At 36.8% G+C, this 15360-nt stretch overlaps 1 protein-coding gene across 1 annotated transcript in view; it reads right to left on the bottom strand.

Moving 5' to 3' along the window:
- RHBDD1 (rhomboid domain containing 1) overlaps positions 1-15360 on the bottom strand; it is a gene marked incomplete at its 5' end in the record, with an annotated part of 40920 nt that overhangs the window by 8797 nt on the left and 16763 nt on the right. The gene's annotated exons all lie outside the window — the stretch shown is intronic.

Here is a 15360-nt window from a genome sequence, read left to right as displayed (position 1 = left end):
TGTTGTTAATGTTCTTTGGGGGTCCCAGAATGACATCCTCCAAGAAACACATCAATATTGTTAAAACAGGTGCAAAAGATGTATGGTTTATCAATACTACTCAGCAATAGCGGTTTGAAGGTATTTGATTGAATGTCGTAACAACTTAGAACACTTGCTTGGCTTTCATTTATACCAGCTTCATATAATATATTTCCTCCATAAATAGTATAGCCCTAATAACTATATTATAATGCCCGGACATAACTGAAGTTCACAAACTGCTCTTGGGCATGCTACAGATTACAAACAATGTACTACATTGCCATATCTGTGGCATACACCTGACTTACCTTGCTTTTTAATACAAAATACAAATGTTTACATGGGACTTCTCACAGCTATAAACATCCAAACATACAATTTTTACACATAATCAACCAGACATTTTTGATTCATATGGAATGGGAAAAAGTAAACTGGAGGGCAAGGAGAAGCTAGAGTCAAATGCCCAGTATTGCTATCTATCTTTCTCATCTTCCAGCCAGTTAGTAGTCAAGCCTAAGGTTAGTTTAACCAACTACCTTCTGATTTATCGAGTTGTACAGACAATTCTAAGGGAAGGCAGTGCATATGCAACATCATTTTTCCTTGTCTGATACTTTAGAAGGACTAGGAGGCTTCCAGAAAGAGTTGAGGCAGACAAAACACTCACAGCAGCCTTTTCACTGTTTTATGTTGCACTAGAAGCCAGACAGGAACAACAATTGAAAAAAGCTATAAAATGGCAAATTTGCTTTTATTCTCTCATCTGCTTCCCTCTGCAAAATGCAGGCATGCTATATAGTATGACAGATTTGGCTTTTAGCACTTATCATTGTCCAATTTTTTCCTACTCTGCTCCAAGTAGACCACATTTAATAGCCTATGCTATTGTTTCTAACACTGCACTTTAAGTTTCTGTCAATGTAGAATTTTGTCATGCTATGAAGCAAACTATTCTTCCTGGTGCTGGTGCCAACATTCCTCATCTACAGACTTGAACATAACAAACCGGGGAAGAAGAGAAACAGAAGTCTAACTATCATCTCTGCTGTGCTTTGGAATGGCTGACAAATGAAAAATCAAATTAGCAGGAAGTTAGCTGTGGCTAATGAAGTTAGAAGGGAAGTAATATACAACGAATCCAGATACAACTGGATTGTTAGAAGAACAAGCAAGATCAATCTTGAGACGCAGAGTTTCTCTCTTGTTTTTAAGAGAAGAGATGATAAAATTGAGAAACACACAAAACATTCCCTCCAAAAGGTCTGATAACCTGTTTTGGTTAGAGGAAGAGATGGCTAAAACTTAATACAAGTATCTTAATCCTTACATATATGAAAATTTTTTAACTTATTTTAGTCATGCCTCAAAGTCTTTTCTTTGCTGTATCCATATCACTAAAATAACAAACTCTTGTTAAAGTAACAACAGTTGTTAAAAGCACATTTAGAGTAGAGACCATCAGTCACTGCCTCAAAATAAACGAAAAGCTTACTGCACACTCAGATCATGCGTTTGCAACAACTAATCAACACTACAATGCAAAAGAAAAAGGATATAGACCACTGCTGGACTTGATGCCCTTCAGAAAAGAATTAAGGAGGGTAGTTTTATAGCTACGTCCAGCTACCATTTAGCTGGATACTGAAAATACTACAGGAGAGTGACATAAAATAATCTCATTGCATTTTCCAAGCGTCTAATAGTTCTCCAGATGTTAATTCTCCTAAACAAAGCTAAAATCAATATTAAACTTAAAACGGTTGATACATAAAAGCAAACAGATCTTTCATTCCCAAGTATTGAAAGGGGTTTGCTAACCAACTCAAAAAAACCCCTTGACCTATACAGACAGGCTACTTAACCTGCCTTTAGGTTCAGACAGACAGACATCTAATCCTCTTCAGAGTAGTAAGAAGAAAGCTAAGATTAACTTCAGTTAAAAGAAGTTGTTTCAGGTAGGCTGTATATTTATCATAGAATCATAGATTAGTTTGGGTTGGAAGGCACCTTTAAAGGTCATCTAGTCTAACCCTCCTGCAAAGAACAGGGACATCTTCAACTACATCAGGTTGCTCAGAGCCCCGTCCAACCTGACCTGGAATGGTTCCAGGGATGAGGCATCTACCACCTCTCTGGGCAACCTGTGCCATTGTGTCACCACCCTCATTGAGAAAAATGTCTTTATATCTAGTCTGAATCTACCCTCCTCTAGTTTAAAAGCATTGCCCCTTGTCCTATTGCAACAGGCCCTGCTAAAAAGTGTGTCCTCATCTTTCTTATAAGGCCCCTTTAAGTCCTGGAAGGCTGCAAGAAGGTCTGCCCGGAACCTTCTCTTCTCCAGGCTGAACAACTCTCTCAGCCTTTCCTCATAGGAGAGGTGTTCCACCCCTCCGATCATTTTTGTGGCCCTCCTCTGGACCCTCTCCAACAGGTCCATGTCTTTCCTGTGCTGAGGGCTCCAGAGCTGGGTGCAGTACTCCAGGTGGGGTGTCACCAGAGCAGAGGGGCAGAATCACCTCCCTCGACCTGCTGGCCACACTTTTGACGCAGACTAGGATACAGTTGGCCTTCTGGGCTGCGAGCACACATTGTGGGCTCATGTCCAGCTTTTCATCCATCAGTACCCCCAAATGTTTCTCAGCAGGGCTGTCTCTCAATCCCTTCATCCCCCAGCCTGTACTGGTACTGGGGGTCGCCCTGACCCAGGTGCAGGACCCTGCACTTGACCTTGTTGAACCTCATGAGGTTCACACAGGCCCATTCCTCAAGCTTGTCCAGATCCCTCTGGATGGCAACCTGTCCCTTAGGCATGTCAACCACTTGGTGTCATCTGCAAACTTGCTGAGGGCGCATTCAATCCCACTATGTCATTGATGAAGATATTAAACAATAGTGGTTCCAGTATGAACCTGAGGGACACTGCTCATCACCGATCTCCATCTGGACACTGAGCCATTGACCACTACCCTCTGGATGTGACCATCCAACCAATTCCTCACCCACCAAACAGTCCACCCATATCTCCAATTTAGACAGAAGGATGTTGTGGGGGCCGTGTCAAACGCCTTGCAGAAGTCCAGATAGTTGACATCAGTAGCTCTTCCCTTATCCACTGATGTGGTCACTCCATCATAGAAGGCCACTAGGTTGGTCAGACAGGACTTGCCCTTAGTGAAGCCATGCTGGCTGTCTTGAATCACTTCCTTGTCCATGTGCCTTAGCATAGCTTCTAGGAGGATCTGCTCTATGATCTTACCAGGCACAGAGGTGAGGCTGACAGGTCAGTAGTTCCCAGGGTCCTCCTTGCTACCTTTTTTAAAAATGGGTGCAATGTTTCCCTTTTTCCAGTCTCCAGTCACTTCACCTGACTGCCATGACTTTTCAAATATCATGGAAAAGTCTTCGTTCAGCTGCAAATAGCAAGTTATCCTTTTTTTTCTTTAATTTACATTCATCTATTTCAAGCATCTGCAGCACATCCTTCACTGAAAACACTAGAGTTGGAGTATCCTGTTATTCCATACTCTTTCTATGCAGTTTCTTCCCTTGGTTTGTTTGCTAGTGCATATTCATTAGTGTTTAGACATTATTTTCCAATTCTATCCTCCAAATTATATTTAGACATTTGTTAACTTTATAAAATTACTTAAGTGCCTTATTTTGCTATTCACATGACCTGAATTTTGTTCTCCTGGACTGTTTTTACAGTAAGTTGCACAGATCAAGTAAAGAACACTGTCAAAAACACAGTGAAGTAAAGCACTAAAAATGAGATCTAAGACAAGGAGTAGAGCAGGAATAAAATAATGGGATAGGGAGTTGCACAAAATAGAACTGAAAAGACTGGAAGTTTTTCCTGGCAAAAAGAAGGAATAAATGCAAATTAATTTCATCACCCCTACACAGTTGCTTAGAATTATGAAGTTACTCACAAGTTATGTCCTTGCCAATGTAAAACATGCCTATTCTTGAAAAATACTTTTGTGTGATGTTACAGTACTTGGTTCAATGCTTCTGAATTGCAAAGCTCACAGGGAAGTTCTTTTCTGGATCCTAAAAACAAGGTCAGGAAAAAAAACCAAACACAAAGCTTCCCTGATCAATAGTTAAAAAAGAACACTTAAATTCCATTGATTAACATTGAACGCTTTATTAAAGAGTCCCTTTTATGATACTGCTAACGTGCGTGATTACTCAATACAAATGAGCATAAACCTAACAGCCACCCTAGCAGACTAATTTTTTCTGAAACACATGCCAGCCCCCTTATTCCTCTTTTTATAGCTTGACTAAACTGGTTTTAAAAAATAGCTCAACTAAACTGGTTTTAAATAATTTAGCTGATATCATCCTCATTCCCTCAGAGACTGTTCTGCAGCTTAATGCAGTTAGTTGCTAGGGAAATATCCTTGCACTGTTCTATGGTACTCTTCTTCCTTGGTCATCAAACCCTCTAAAAATTCTTTTCCAAGTTGTCAGGTCCTTCAACTTCTTTACCTAAATCTATGTATAATTTGTAGTTTAAAGTGATTTGATTGTAAAATAATGCATAATTTATTGCTAGAACCATAGAAACCAGAGCTACAAAGAATCTCACATGATCTAGTCCATCTTCATGCCCTTTGGCACAGTCACACTCACAAGAAACCTCTGTTTAACCTTAAAACCCTTGCAGGGTAAAGGTTCCACAAAATTCTTTGCCAATTTATTCCATTACTTATCATCACTAACACCTAACTTAAATGTCCACTGATGAAATAACACCTTTATTTGTTTTATAAATTGTAATAAATTTACATATCCTTCCTCTTTGCAGCTACTTTTCATGTATTTGCAGATTTGTGTATTATCAGGTATCTTCTATAGACCAACTGCCCTCTGCCTCCTGTCTCATACTATATGTTCTTTCCAGTTGTTTTCTAGATGCCCACTTAACTCTTACTGCTTTCCCTGCTCTGACTCTCCAGATGCTTTCCAACCTTTTTCAAAAGAAGTGCTAAAAACTTGATGCAGTGCTACATGTAAAGTCTTATTAGCACTAAACAGCACAGAAGTATGTGTTTGCACATACCATGTCTATTCATAGGTGTACAGTGAGGCAAACGTTATATAACACGACATTGTTCATCCATGTCATGTCATTGGTTGTATCTAGCAGCATGCAGAACTTCAAACAGAATTACTTTCATTTTTTTTGAGACAGTCTTCCAATTTGCCAAGATAACTCTTAATTCTCATCCTGTTCCAGCGTTTCTGCAGCCTTCCTGAGCTGGTATCAGGTGATACTTACATTGCATTACATCATCCAAATTGCTAACAGAAGGGGAATTGCACACAGGGCAGACCATTGCATATAAACCATACTTCAACACATGATTTTCTAGTTAATTTTACACCCACCTAGTAATTTAATCAATGCCATACTTCCATTGCTTATTTTTAGAATACCGTGCAAGACAGCAGCAAAGGCCACATTGGTTTCACACACAGCCCGATTCATATGGTTTCTCCCTTATATACACAATTCATATCCCTTTATTCAGACTAATTCACTATTACTATCATAGCAAATCCATACAGCCTTGTTACTTACCTGTAACTTTTCCAGGCTTTCATGGCACTTTTTTTTGAAATTTAAGCTGCCTGGCTTATATAAAACCTTGGCTCCTTTACCACCAAAAACACGGTATTTGCCCCTTTCTGGTCCACTGCAATGTCATAGAATCAAGAGTATGTCAAGTTGGAAAGGACCCATAAGGATCACCAAGTCCAACTCCCTGCTCCTTACAGGGCTACCTAAAATTAAACCATATGATTCAGAGCATTGTCCAGATGCTCCTTGAACTCTGACAGGCTTGGTGCCATGACCAAGCACCCTGGGGAGCCTGCTCCAGTGACCAACCACCCTCCCAGTGAAGAGGCTTTCCCTAATGCCCATTCTGAACTTCCCAACACAGCTTCATTCCATTTCCTCACATCACTGGTCACCAGAGAAAGGAGATCAGCACCTCCCTCTCCGCTGCCCACCTTGAAGAAGTTGTAGACTGCGATGAGGTCACTCCTCAGCCTTTTCTACTCCAAGCTGAACAAAGCAAGTGACCTCAGCCACTCCTCCCAAGTCTTGCCCTCAAGGCCTTTCACCATCTTGGTCACCCTTTGCTGGACACACTCTAATAGTCTGATGTCCTTCTATTGAGGCACCCAAAACTGCACACAGTACTTAAGGTGGGCCCACACCAGTGCAGAGTGGGACAGTCACCTCCCTTGAGCTGCTAGCTGTGCTGTGCTTGATGCACCCGAGGACACAGCTGGCCCTTTTTGCTGCCAGGTCACACTGACTCCTGTTGAACCTGCCATGAACCCAAACCCCCAAATTTCTTTCTGCAGGGCTACTTTCCAGCCTCTTGTCCCCCATTTTCTATGTATAACCAGGATTACCCAATTCCAGGTGGAGAATCCTGCACTTGATGTTGTTACATTTCTTACAGTTGATGATTGCCCAGCTCTCTAGTCTATGGGGATCTCTTTGTAAGACCTCGCCTGTTCTGCCATTACCTGAGATACCAGAGCATCATCCCAACAAAATAAGCAGAACTTATTATGAACAAGGACATTAAATTTGTATAAGTCCACTTCCTCCTAATTTTTATCCCTCTGATGTGTATACTGCATTGTGAAGTTTTGCCGATTTTCCACTTTGACCCTCCTCCTCTTTCAGTGTTATGTATTAATTCATGTTTTCCTTTGACTATTCTCTTTATTTTTTCTTGATCAAATTTCAAGACAACTAAACTGGTATTATTTCTTGAGGTTTGGTGTTAGAAGGGCCATTAAGAAATTACACCTTTTAAACCCAGAACTTAAATATATCTTCCTCTTTATAGAGCCTATTTAAAATTATTAATACTTGTTAAGATCTGTATTTAAAATCTATTATAAAAACTTGAACTAAAATAACAAGTACTAAGAAATACGTGCTTATTGCCACAGCTAAGCCAGAGAGCTATGGAGACAACTTGCTCAGATCCTAAGATCAGACAACAGCTTCTGCTTTAATATATCAAAAAATTCCTGTTGAGCTCCTGCTGTGTAAGAAATATTACACTTCTGTTTATTCAGTTATTAACTTGTTCATCTAAAGAAATAAAGCGGAAAGTGGAAAGGAAATCCTTATATTCATCTTCAAATAACTGAAAAAGGAAAAAAGTGATGCCTGATGAATCAAGTTCCAAAAATCCTAAATACCATCAGAATCAGAAATAATTTTGGCAAATTATTTACTTACAAACAGTAATTCCTTTCTTAAATAAGGCAAATGGGCTTTGTTTTTCCATTTAAAAATATTGTTAAAGTTATCCTGAAACCTAACTAGATATTTATTTCTTCAACTAAATTCTAATTTTCATCCAAACACTGCTTCACATGATGTTGATTTAAAAAGTACTAAAAAATGTATTATTCATCCTTTATAGTATCATCAGTCATAGCCATGTGTTAAAAGATGACTAAATTAACGTTTAAGCTCTGTCGTTATTTGAATGAATAAAGACAAAAGGTACCAAGTTATGCTGATCCGAATCACCATTTTTCCCTCTGAAAAAAAACCACACTCAAAGCTAGATTTAAGTTATTTCAGGTTCATCAGATCTAGGTGCTAGCCACACCTTTTAATGTACTACAGGATATAAATGGTACTACAGATTCTCTGCCAAGTCACTGAAAGACTTAACAAGTGCAGACACTCACTACCATCTTGCACTGGTCTGTGAACCATATCCGAAATACCTAACTGAAGCTATGATGTCTAATGAATCCTTTTCAGAAAGGATCATATCTGCCCATACTTAAGCCTGCTAAATGTAACTAGCTGCATTAGCAAAACTTCTTCAGTTAATGAAACTCAGACTTTTTGACCAGAGCTGGCTCATGTCCAACCAGCTTGCAGGGCAAGCTAAGCTTCCTCACATGTGTCTACAAGTTTGCAGTGTCATATTAGATTGAAAATGAAAGACAAAATTGCCCCATGTATTACTTTTGAGGATAATCCTAAAGTCTACTGCTGCAGACCGACAACAGCAGGGAATCTATGTAATGCTCAAAATAATTACAGATTTTATTTTTTTTAAATGCAAGGTAGAGACTCCAGATAGAAAACAAAAAGTATAGAAGAGAAGCAAACCAGAACACAGTTGGCCTTAGGACCACAAGGATGCAGCCACAATACTGGCCAACAAGACATAATACGAAGATACATAGTTTTCTTGAAACTACTAGAAATGAGTAATTTATTCACTGAGACATCAGAAGGTTCAGAACATAATTTCTAAGATAGTTCAAATGAACAAAATGTAAACTATACCCAGTCTATAGAATTAATCCAATGATGAAACAACAAAAGTTAAAATAGTAAATCATGTATAAAACCAATATTAGGAATATTCGCTAACCTTGGTTTACCACTGAAAGCATTCCCAGACTAAGTTTGTTAACATTCATGAACATTCTAATATAGATTAAGTCACATTTGGGGAAAAACACACTTTGTTTTTCCTTTACTGCATTTCTGCTTGCCTAACAAAGATGTACTAAGAAACGCTGAATGATATCCATTTCCCAGTGCCAAGACTAAGAAACCCAGATGGATGGATGGAGACACCAATGCAGACTGGACCAACTCCACAGCAATTACCACTTTCTCTGAAGTGGAAGAGAGTGCTTTTATGTAGCTCACATGCAGCTTCTCCTAATTATGCCCACAGCTGTTAAGCAGAACTTCCTGTTCCCCAGCAAGGTGACCCTGCCAAACCCACTGTGAAAGGAACAACATTTGTTCCTTTAAGAAAAAGTTCAAGATATTGAGGGGAAAAAAATAATCCAGAGACCACTAAGTCAGTGAAAGGACTCCCATTTCTATCACTGAGTCTTGGATCAAAACACCAAGAACAACCTCTACCTCCATATGCAAACCATGCTTTTATAATTGATGTTGTGTGAATGTAAGAAAAACATCTCTAGCTACAGTCAAAGATTTAACTATTTCTTTAATAAAGTGTTTTCTTCCTATTTTAATTTTCTTTGGCAGTTGAAACTTTTGCAAGACAGAAGGCATCCAAAAGAAAGCAGCATTGGCAGTACCTTCCTTTTTTTTTTGCATATTTAGGAAGTCACAGGGAAAAAAAAAAAATCAGCATTCTGTGTACATCTTAGCATGAAAATCGGAACATTTTGTGTCATGACTACATCCTTTAATGCAAATAAAATTAATCATCATTTAAATTCTTACCTCAAAATCTTTTGTAGTAATAATCAGAACCTAAGAACAACTATGTCACTGTCAACTTGTTGCCTAAAGACCAAAGGAAGTTAACCCTTCAGGCAGTGTTTCCAAAAATACCCAATATAGTACTAAGCATTTGGTGGAAGAAATGAAAGATGTGCTGCATTGCAAAAGAGCCATCACCTCCAGAATATGAAATACTGAATATAGCACAGTGAAAAATTAGAGAGAAACAAACAATACCAGGACAAAACACAGAGCAAACCAGCATTCAAAAGCATGCTGTATTAGGGTGTCAAACCGAATGTGAAATGATGTTCTATTACATACTATTGTCATAATGGTTCAATGTTTTTATATTTTCATAATTTTTCACTTTCATTATAAATGCAAACACGTTATCACTCACATGGAATTAATCCCTACTTTTAAATTAATAGCATCTGCCCTTTCATCCCTGTAACATATAATTCAGGAATGCTGCATCCAAGCAAGCCCAAAATCTTAGGCAATATTGTATGCAACAATGAACAGAACTTTTTCAGGAAAAGCAAATGAGAGAAATGGGGAATACAGTCTCATTCATTTGCATAATTAACTTTTATATAATGTACTTTGGATCAAAACAGTTTCTGTTAATGATATTTTAACAGAACACATCTCAACTCTTCCAGTTTACTAACACACTGTTGAACTAGTTTTCTTGTGTATGTAGATGTGTTTCAAAGGCAGAAGAAAAGAATGCACACAGAACTCCTGAAAAATGGGCAGGAAGGGAAGTAGAAAAGGCAAAAAAACATACTAGCAGTTTGCACAAGATTTTCTAGTGTTAATTCATCCATCAAAAGCATTCTCTTTTTCTCTCAAGAAATTTCTCTTCTCATTCTCTCAAGTAAATTTTCCTCCAGAAATCTGAAGGAACGCTCTCTCCACACACAATTTCTGAAAGGAAATCATACCTCTCCTAGAAGAATGCTAAATTGTATGTATGGATTCATGTATAATAATAATCCTAAAGACAGGAGAAATGAAGAAAAATGTGTAGCACTGAGGACAAGATGAAGAGACAGTGGAAATAAAGGAGAATCTAATCTCCGCAGTTATGCTCATTCTATGGAAGTCTTTACACTATTGAAAATCTTGAACACACTATCAACACTGAACAAAACTATCAAGTACCCCCATGTCTCTTCTCAAACCAAGCACAAATGGTCCTAAGCTGTTTATTATCCGTGCTTTAATATTTGAACCAAGTTAGCATTGCTTTAAAACATCAAGTTAAAAAAACCAAACCCTCACCAAAATACTCAAAATTTAAGACATGAGTGCATTCTTCTTCTAAGCACAGAGACTAAAGAAGACAAGTCGAAACAAAGTACTTCCAAAATACTTATGCACTATTTAATGATACATAGCAATATCTTTAAAGGTCAAGTATGTACAAAGCTTGAAACAACTACTATTACATGTACTACAGCATTTCAGAAGGAACTAACTAGACCACATTTTTTATTTAATATCTTGAATCTAGACCAAAAAAAAACAGCTTTTTGACATACAAGTACATGAGACCTGGGTTTGACATACAAGTACGCAACAACTGGAGTTGCCAATTCTAGTTGTCCATCCGTCTAACTTCGCCCACTGCCCTGCTACTGAAGCAGAAATAGTTGAACTATGAACACATATGCTTCTGAGCTCTCAATTGTCAGTCCAATATTTTTCATCCAGTCCAGTATTTTTTAGGCAAAGTTATATGAACACAATAACAAAGGGCAGTAACTGCTTCAGTTACCTGAAGCTAACCTGTTTGCCTATGTAAACGGGAGGTTTTCCAACAGAATGATTTTACTGCTTTACAGAACTATCCTTTCCATTATGGTATTTCATAGGTGCTAATTGGTTGTGGTTCTATTTTAAAAGACAAGCCTGTGGTGAAAGGCTTAGTGGTGACTGGTCTTACTTATCTGGTGAACTTTTACCACCAGTACCAATGGAATCAGGACTTTTCTGGTTCTAATCTTCAGTAAACTTGATTTATCCTGCATCAACCACTATTTTTATGAAGAGAGAGATGAAAGAATATTGCTATACATTCATTAAATATTTGTAATAGAATTCTGGCTATGCTTCTTGTTGCAAGCTGTCTGCTACTTACACTGAGCATACACCAAAACTTTCTCTCCAGAAATGATAAAATTTACTGATTTAGCTTCCTGGACATTTGCCTGAAGAAAGTGCTGGTGATCGGGATCACAAAGCACAGTTTTAGAAAGATATTTAGAACAAGAACTCTACTTGAGGGGGAGAGCTTTTTTCCCCCAGAAGTGTTGCTGAGTACCTGAGAAGATACATAAGTCTGAATTTAACAAAAAAAAGTTGGACTTCTTTAGAATTAGATGCAAGTCCTAGCATATGACTTAATGAAGTGTATTTTAATATGGTATTATGCACAGCACATTAGAGCATATAACCTATTTTAAGACATTTCTGCAGAAAACCATCATAGTCAAATGCAACGACTGGCATTCCTACAATTGCAGAAGGGAAAGAGAACACTGGAAAAAAAATTGAATTATACAGCATTTTTATATAGTCTTATCACATCAGTTTCATTCTTATTACAGTCATCCACGTATTTGACAAATTTCATAGACAAATTTCATAAAAAAGTCCAGTCTCCGTAGAAGAAAACAGAAATGGGAACCCTTAAAAATTCAGAGAACAGATAAGCCAGGTGCCTAGGTATTTCCTAACTACACCACAAATGTACATATGACTAGTCCATACCTGGCCATCTAAAAAACTTTGAGTGGATGGGGGTTTTTTTGTTGTTTTGTTTTAAATTAGAACTGAAGAAACACATATATAGACAGTTTCATTATAAAATATAAGAGAAATATCTCTATATAAGTATACTTATAGGTATTTCTCTAATCACAAACTATAAAGACTACCACTTACATATTTAAAAACCTTAGTCTTAAGAAAGAGGAAAATTCCTCTGTGCAGACACATGAGCTTGCAAGGGATTCTTAACATTACTGAAATTGAAAGACAGACACATAGAAGTTCAACTCTCAAAAAATCCCAGCACCCACCACAACAAATATCCAAATCCACATCCCACACTAATCAAGATATTTCTTCTGAGCAGAATAGCAAGTAAACAACAGACAAAAGGTACGGTATACTGGGGTTACATTAAGGACAGCTGCTAATACTAGTATTGAACAAAAATGCAGCCATATATTTTAACTTCATAGTTTAAAAAAAAAAAAAACATATACTTCAAATATCAAAGGCAATGATTTTTTAAATCCAAAATTATTTTCCTGACTTAACTAAAAGAAGAATTATTACAATTTGTAACCAATATACAACTGTGAGAATAAGAATGAAAATTTTAAAAACCTTTGGAGAAAAAAAAATAATGCTGTTTAAACTGTTTCTTGTTTGAGGTAACAACGTATCTAAGACTGGGAATGGAAAGAATGTAAATAACAGTTCCTTTTAGTAAGTGGACCTAAATCATTATGACAGTTTGATAGCCTTAAAACTGATGCCTACATAAAACTCACGAACAAGCCTAACAATTTCTTTTGTTGCATTAGATACTATTTATTAGTAGTAATTAAGAAATTTTCAGAATATAGCATAAAAAATAGAATTGCAGTTCAGGAATACCAAAATGCAGAATAAGCAGAAATGCAGTATCTTTATGGTGACTTTAGATAAACCGTGTATGGGATTATAGAAGAGTTAACTACTGAGCTTAAATTCAATGCATGTCTTAACACAAATTAGTTTTCAGTTGTGGACAACAACTAATACAAGGAAATTCTGTATTATGCCACTGATTCTTTTAATGGCTTAGTAGGATACTAGCACAGTAATTTCTAAGAATTAGAAACATTCCAAATCTGTAACGGTACATTTTGTGGCCTAAACACCCTAATAAATGCATTTGTCCAACTAAGGGCGGGGAGTCTAAATTACTGCAATACTTTTTTGTCCAAGCTACAGAGCAGCTGTGATGATTTAAATGTCTTAGGGGGCAAGGGGGGGATTAATAAGGAAAGAGCGCCCTAAATTTTCATTGTGGTACCTGTTTTTACATCCAATTAGCTACCTAATTCAAATTCTTTTATGTAATTTTTAGTCATGTTAAGTACTTGTTTCATCATCCATGTAATTGCAAGCAATTGTGAATGTCATGCTTTAGGGAAAAATGTATTTCATTCAAAGGACAGTGCTCATTCAAGCTAATTATTTTTCAGACTGACAGAAAAGAATACCCTAATTGCTCATTAGCACATTAAATTTCATCTCATACTTTTTGTCACTAAAACAGGTATGATCAATTACACATTCTACATTACTTTCTTTGTGAAATAAGGCACCTGCCTACAGGCAAGCTTAACCTTTAAGCATCTTGTTTAACGAAATATTTTAAGAGTTTAGCTCTAAAGTCTTGCTTTTGCAAACTAAAGTGCTCCAGGAGGTAGGGGAAAGAGGTGCAAAACTAAAGCACTCCTGTGAAACCACTGAAAACACCACCTATATGTATTTCATCACACCAGAATATACAGGAAACAATATACAATGATACATTTTACCACTTCACTTATCTGTGAGGCTTAAAAACTATAACTAGCACTGAAAACAGACACTACTAAAGTCTTAAGAAATGCTGCTGTCTCAAACTGAAGTTAAAAATGTGACTTGGTATGCCACCGTTATCTACCAGTGAGATATATTTAGTTAGAGATGCTATTTAAATTCTATCTCATGTTTCAACAAAGGGCATTCTCCAAAGAAGAAAATATTCCCTCTTATAGTTGAAAACTTATCGTTGTCCAAAAGCAACACACAGTTTGCAATCATTTCTAGAATATATTACAATAATCTTGCTGTAGAAAATCTGTAGAAAATGTTTTGGTGGTTTTCGTTTGGTTTTTTTTTTTTTTTTGAAGTCTCTAGCTTCACAATGTTGAGGAACAGTTCTGTCGGACAGAACTATGCTTAGAGAACAAGAGTTATCACAAAAATGAAGACAACTAGAAAAAAAAAAAAAAATCACTTAAAAACCCCTTAATCTCCCTGGAAATTTGCACTTCTGCCTCCCAGGTGGCTTTCACAATAGATGCAAACTTAATAAAGCAAAAAGCTGTTTTTGTTTTAAAAAGTATGTTAATGAATTTTTCAAACTGGAAAAGCCTTTTCCTACCACAATTTTGCCTAATCTGCGGCCTTTTTAATACCATCTTCCAGATAACATGATATGTTCTTCACAATAAAAAATTGGATCACAGAAGGTGTGAAAGTGATGATGATTTGTCAAGATATTCATTTTCATATTTTGCCTGGTGTTTCTCTGACAGCCATAACACAGTGATATAAATTAATTTTCTGAGTGGAGATTTGTGAATGGTGATCCACATTTTAACAGCTGCAGTTACAAGTAGATGCTTCTGTATCTTTTTCCTAATGAATGCTTCCTTGCACCCAGGAAGATAGAATACCAAGGTCGTAAAAAAGGAAAATGACATTGATAAAGATACTCAGTCAGGTTATCATTGTTAAGATTAATGTTACAGCTTCACCAAACTTAAGAAATCTGAAAGATTTCTTTTAAGTTAAGGAGTTCGTAAAGCCTTTGGCTGAGTTCCCAAAAGAATCCATATTGACATGCAACAGATTAGAGAGGAAGCAATGTTTGATATGAAAAACTATCTCACTACCAGACAACATATGCTATGCTCATTCCTGCCTTTTATAAAACTTCAATATAAAAATTTTGCATAGTGGTGTGGTGTAAATTTTACACGTGAAGCTCTATTAAACACATTTTCCTTGAAGTCTTCAGAATCCGAGAAACAGATTCTGCAAAGTATTCTTTCCCTCTTGATTTCACTTGCATTATAAAAAGACAAAATATATCCTAATGAAAGTATTTTATATCAATTCAACAAATAAATTTCAGTTAAAAAGAAACACCATTTTTATTTCTAAACATTTCTATCTACCTTGGGTTTTTTAGGTCTTTCAACTAG

The sequence above is a fragment of the Phaethon aethereus genome, assembly GCF_964289735.1.
Source record: "Phaethon aethereus genome assembly, chromosome: 9".
NCBI classification, from domain to species: Eukaryota; Metazoa; Chordata; class Aves; order Phaethontiformes; family Phaethontidae; genus Phaethon; species Phaethon aethereus.
Note: the sequence above shows the minus strand (reverse complement) of the source record. Positions and strands in the feature narration are given on the sequence as shown.